Below are 6,546 nucleotides of genomic sequence, written 5' to 3'. Positions count from 1 at the left end.
ATTCCGAGTTGATCGGTCGCAAGGCGAATTTAGCAGAGTTACACACGCTAAGCCTACGCCTACTGGGAGTGTATCTTAGCATCCTAAAATTGCGACCGATGTATTCGCATTATTGCGATCAAAAACTACTTAGCAGTTTTAGAGTAGCTCCACACTTACTCTGCCTGTGCGATCAGTTCAGTGCTTGTCGTTCCTGGATTGACGTCAGAAACACACCCAGCGTTCGCTCAGACACTCCCCCGTTTCTCCGGCCACTCCTGCGTTTTTTCCGGAAACGGTAGCGTTTTCATCCACACGCCCCTAAAACGCTGTGTTTCCGCCCAGTAACACCCATTTCCTGTCAATCACACTACGATCGCCGGAGCGAAGAAAATGCCGTGAGTAAAAATCCTATCTTCATAGCAAAGTTACTTGGCGCAGTCGCAGTGCGACTATTGCGCATGCGCACTAAGCGAAATTTCACTGCGATGCGATGAAAAATAACGAGCGATCAACTCGGAATGAGGGCCCATGTGCTGTTTGGGGACAATTTTTTTGAAGTGCCATCCTGCCTGACACTGCAGTGCCACTCCTAGATGGGCCAGGTGTTTGTGTCGGCCACTTGTGTCGCTTAGCTTAGTCACACAGCGACCTTGGTGCGCCTCTTTTTTTCTTTGCATCATGTGCTGTTTGGGGACTATTTTTTTGAAGTGCCATCCTGCCTGACACTGCAGTGCCACTCCTAGATGGGCCAGGTGTTTGTGTCGGCCACTTGTGTCGCTTAGCTTAGTCACACAGCGACCTTGGTGCGCCTCTTTTTTTCTTTGCATCATGTGCTGTTTGGAGACTATTTTTTTGAAGTGCCATCCTGCCTGACACTGCAGTGCCACTCCTAGATGGGCCAGGTGTTTGTGTCGGCCACTTGTGTCGCTTAGCTTAGTCACACAGCGACCTTGGTGCGCCTCTTTTTTTCTTTGCATCATGTGCTGTTTGGGGACTATTTTTTTGAAGTGCCATCCTGCCTGACACTGCAGTGCCACTCCTAGATGGGCCAGGTGTTTGTGTCGGCCACTTGTGTCGCTTAGCTTAGCCATCCAGCGACCTCGGTGCAAATTTTAGGACTAAAAATAATATTGTGAGGTGTGAGGTGTTCAGAATAGACTGGAAATGAGTGGAAATTATGGTTATTGAGGTTAATAAAACTATGGGATCAAAATGACCCCCAAATTCTATGATTTAAGTTGTTTTTTAGGGTTTTTTGTAAAAAACACCCGAATCCAAAACACACATCCGAATCCGACAAAAAATTTTCGGTGAGGTTTTGCCAAAACGCGTCCGAATCCAAAACACGGCCGCGGAACCGAATCCAAAACCAAAACACAAAACCCGAAAAATGTCCGGTGCACATCACTAATTAATACTGGGGGCACTACTACTGGGGCATACCAAAGGGGCATTAATACTGGGGGCACTACTACTGGGGCATTACTAGGGGGACTACTACCGGGAACATGGTTTTGCCCATTAGAGAAACATTTTCCTGCTGCGATCAGGTCTGAATTAGGCCCTTAGTTCAGAGTAGTACGTGTAGATGATCGGTTGCTATGGGCAACTACTTTACCTGTGCTCTTTAGATGGTTCATTTACCTCCCCTTTATCAGGGTCCCCACAGTGCGCTACTATATTTTATAGCCTTGCAATGCTTCTGAGTCCTGCAGGCAAAGGGGGATTTGTATCAAAGCCTGGAGAGAGATAAAGTGGGGAAAGATAAAGTACCAACTGATCAGCTCTTAACTGTCAGTTTACAGGCTGTGAAAAATGACAGTTAGGAGGTGATTGGTTGAGACTTTGTGGTCTATTCATGAAGCAGTGAAAAGTGTGGTGAAGTGAGCCAGCGGAGAAGTTGCCCATGGCAACCAATCAGCTTCTACGTAAAATTTAATAGAATGCACTGTATAAATGTTACTTCAACACTGATTGGTTGCCGTGGACAACTTCTCCACAAGCTCACTTTTCCACTCTTTTCACTGTTTCATGAATAGACCCCATTATCTCTCTCCCCTTTATCTCTCTCCAAGCATTGACACATCTGACACAAAAGGGTCTAGTCATGAAGAAGTAAAAAGAGTGTAGATGTGCCAGTGAAGAAGTTGCCCATGGAAACCAATCAGTGTTGAGGTAACATGTATAATAAAGTGCATTCTATAAAATTGTACGCAGCAGCTGATTGGTTGCCATGGGCAACTTCTCCACTGGCTCATTTCTCCACACTTTTCACTGCTTCATGAATGGACCCCAACGTCACAGTTGATGAGAACAACGTGCTTTACACGCTTTCAAATAATGCTCATGTGTACAAGGCCTTCAGGTATCACTCAATAGCCCTTTAAGCAATGACATGTCAGTGTGTGGGGGCATCCATAGGAGTGATGAGTGGGTGTGCATATACATAATGGCTGTTCAGCCCTGTTACTCCTTGGTGCCAAGCTACCTGAATGAGAGTTTCAGCACAGGCCCATGTGGCTTCTCTCTCCAACATCATAATTACTGCCAGCCGGCGTGCCACCTCCCCCGGCCAACTGCAGGGCACCAGCATCCGCCCCGGGGTGGAAAAACATTCAGTCCCTGTGGGACTGGGCTATTAGCGCGACACCGCCACACAGGGCCTCATTAGGCTGTTTTACATGCACAATATCAACGAGAGGAACAAAAAAAAAATGCCTGTAATTAATGAAGTCCCTTCCATTCCCATTATGCAAATGCTGTTAATTTCAGCTGTTCGGATATGCAAATGTGGCATGGAAGCTGCAAGAGCGGCTGGGACGCTGGTCTCGGGCTGGGCAGATGGACCGACTGCAATGCTAGGGACCTTAGGTTAATTGCTCTGCCTGGTAGGTTAATGGTGTTTGTTTAACAGTCTCAAAGAGTGACAAAATCTTCCCCGACTCATCCTCCCAGTTCTCCTCCTCCCCTGGCAGGAGGCGCCGCTGCAATGCCATGTGGTGACTTATATTAATAAGCTGCCTCATTTACTTCTCCTGACTCTTTCTCTCTTTTTTCTTCTTTTCACTTTTAGAGATGTCTGAATGAAGGTTGATATTCTCTTATGTGACTGTGAAGGGAGCTTGCTCTGCTCAGTGTGGTAATTAGCCTGCTCAGCATTCTGTCCTTTCCTGCTAACATGACCGGTCCTCTCAGTCCCCCCGGCTGTCGGAGGGGCCACTCTGCTAAAATCTGCAGCGCAGTCCTGTATGGATTATGAGAACTGTCAAGTAAGTCAAGAGGTTCTCATATAAAACCCGAGCTGGGACTCCAGATTCCAGGGTAGAACAGTCAAATAGATTTTTCTTCTATTTAGTGTCATTTACCGTCACAGTCACTTTCCTCTCTTGTCTGTGACTGACAGCTGCTTACTGTATATTACCACCAGGTCAACCCAGATAGTGAGGGAGGCAGGGTGGTACTAGGCCATTCGCACACCCCTCACCACCCCTCCCCCCAAAAAAAATGGTCCATCGGCAGTGGCGGATCCAGGGGGGCACTCGGGCCTCTGCCCCCCCTGTCATTTGTGGCCTCCGTGTCGTCGTCCCCCCCCCGGCGCCGCTCAGGGGCGCCCGCTGAGATTGTGTTACCAGCTGGCGCCCGTCTCCCTGCACAGCGGCAGCTGGAGGCAGGAGCTCAGTACTGAGCTCCGGCTTCCGTCGCTGTCACTGTGTGGCGTGCGCTATGGCGTGCTCTCATAGTGCTGAGGAGCGGACGCCAAGAGGAGGACTGCAGCGGTCTGGAAGCGGGAACGGGGCTCGGTAAGTATGATGGTTTTTTCTTCCTTAGTGCAGCGGGGGCAAACTACAGGGGGGCATTACTACTGGGGGGCATCAACAAGGGGCATTACTACTGGGGGGGGGGGCATTACTACTGGGGGCATTATTACTGGGGGGCATCTACTGGGGGCATTACTACTGGGGGGTCATCTATTGGGGGCATTACTACTGGGGGCAGCTACTGGGGGCATTATTACTGGGGGGCATCTACTGGGGGCATTACTACTGCGGGGGTCATCTATTGGGGGCAAACTCCTAGGGGGCATTACTACTGGGGGCAAACTACTGGAGGACATTATTACTGGGGGGCATCTACTGGGGGCAAACTACTGGGGGGACATTATTAATGGGGGGCATCTACTGGGGGCAAACTACTGGGGGGACATTATTACTGGGGCCAACTACAAAGGGGCTAACTACTGGGGGCATACTACAGGAGGGTATTACTACTGGCGGCGCAACTACAGGGGCATTACTACTGGCGGCTTAACTACAGGGGCATTACTACTTGGGGGCTAAACTACAGGGGGGCCAAACTACTGGGGGCATAACTACAGGGGCCAAACTACTGGGGGATAACTACAGGGGCCAAACTAATGGGGGCATTACTACTGGGGGCTAAACTACAAGGGCGGCATAACTACAGGGGCTAAACTACAATGGGGCAAACTACAGGGGGGCATTACTACTGGTGGCTAAACTACAAGCAGGCAAACTACTGGGTGCATTACCACTGGGAGGCTTAACTAAAGGGGGCGGGTGTAAACTACTGGGGTCATAACTGCAGGGGCTATTACCACTGGGGGCATAACTACTAGGGCACTAAATGACTGGGGGCATTACTACAGACAACATTACTACTGGGGGCAATACGGGCATTGCATAAGGGGCACCACTACTATGGAGTCTATATAAGGGGCACTACCAGTACAGTGGACATTGCATAATGAGCGCTACAACTGTGGGAATTGTATAAGAAGTGCCACCTCACATGCACCGAAGCCGCACGCAAATGTACTTGCCCCTTCCAAGGTGGCCCCCCCTATCATTTTCTTCTGGATCCGCCCCTGTCCATCGGTGATTGAGAATTATGCATCTGATTCCGGGTGCTGCAGAAATGGAGAGCCCATTACTTTGTACTTTGCTGAGCGCGTCTTGCATGCTTTCGCACTAAACATGCTTCGGAAATCTGTGCAGAGGATGTGGTATGATATGTTGACAGTCAAACATGTAGACACTGATGAAATGTCGACATGTTTGAATGTTGATGTAGCGTTCCTGGTGGCTCCAGCAGCAACCTACCTGCTAGTGACGTCTGCAGTGATTGATAATTGATTGCCATTTGGGGGGCGGGGTGGGGGCGGTGACGGACTCCGGTCCCCCAAACATAGGCATCTAGCCACCGTTGTGGAGAAGGGAAGAGTCCAGGGCAAAGTTTTCCTGGCCTCTGTGTAGGTATTGCGGCAGCCGACTTGCGTGACCACATGGGTCACACAGCCGGCCAATGGCGTCAGAAAAGATCCAATACTGCGTCCTAGTAAAAAAGAAAATTCTGGTGATTAAGTGGCTGTATATGGTATTACAATCACTTTAATATGAGTCTATAGAACGTCTATGTGATCTTTTATTTCCTTGCTAGGCATGAGCAAAGTTCAAAACCACAAAGTAAGTCTAAAGTGGCCTTGTAGCTGCTTGAACTTGCCGAGCGCCACCGTTCCCAGACACTGACATACACTGTTTACCGGCTGTCTTACCAGGAAAAGATAATTGAGTGCAACATTACCTACGTGGCAATATTTTGTTTATCGGAACCTGCTCATGGCAGATGTGCTAATCACTCTTTGTCTGCGCAGCAGTGATTAAGACTTAGCACTTTGCCTCCATCACTCAAACTCCCCCCCAAAATCTCCAGTACCAGCTGTAGAAGCAGTCCCCTAATCCCTTGTACTAATTAACCGCGCCTTCGTCTCCTGCTCCAGCTCCACTCTCTCGATATATTCCTGGCTGGCACCTCTTAGCTACACTTTGGTTTTACTGCTGCTTTTAAAATAATAGCCAAATACTTTTTTTTAAATAATTGAATGTTTGTTTTGGGAAAACATTTAACAAACATGCATTTAAACAATATGGAGTGAATATGTTTAATTTTAAAATCTATAGCAGTCCCCGAGAATGTACAGTGGTACTGTAACTTCCTTCTCTCTATCCGTCTGTTTCCTGGGATATAATAACGTTTTGCTGACTACTGTATATGGAAAGTTTTTGGTCTGTAAAAGTTGGGCTCATGGTAAAATTAAAAACTGTTTTAGTCCAAATACACAGTTGTCAGGGGTGGTCTTCAGTATGCCGGCTGTCGGGATCCCGGCGCACAGTATACCGGCGCCGGGATCCCGACAGCCGGCATACCGACACTTATTCTCCCTCGTGGGGGTCCACGACCCCCCTAGAGGGAGAATAAAATAGTGTGGCACGCGTAGCGTGCCACCGTGCCCGTAGCGTGGCGAGCGCAGCGAGCCCGCAAGGGGCTCATTTGCGCTCGCCACACTGTCGGTAAGCTGGCGGTCGGGCTCCCGGCGCCGGTATGCTGGGCGCCGGGCATATCGTAGTGAACCCGTTGTCAGGTGTGAGGCACATATGACCTATGAATTTGGACTAGAGATGAGCGGGTTCAGTTCCCAGAGAACCAAACTCCCCCGAACTTCACGTTCCGAGCCAGAATCTGAGCCTGGCTCGGGACTTCCCGCCA

The sequence above is a fragment of the Pseudophryne corroboree genome, chromosome 9, assembly GCF_028390025.1.
Source record: "Pseudophryne corroboree isolate aPseCor3 chromosome 9, aPseCor3.hap2, whole genome shotgun sequence".
In the NCBI taxonomy this organism is placed as follows: Eukaryota; Metazoa; Chordata; class Amphibia; order Anura; family Myobatrachidae; genus Pseudophryne; species Pseudophryne corroboree.
The sequence above is the reverse complement of the archived record's forward strand: the minus strand, read 5'-3'. Positions refer to the sequence as shown.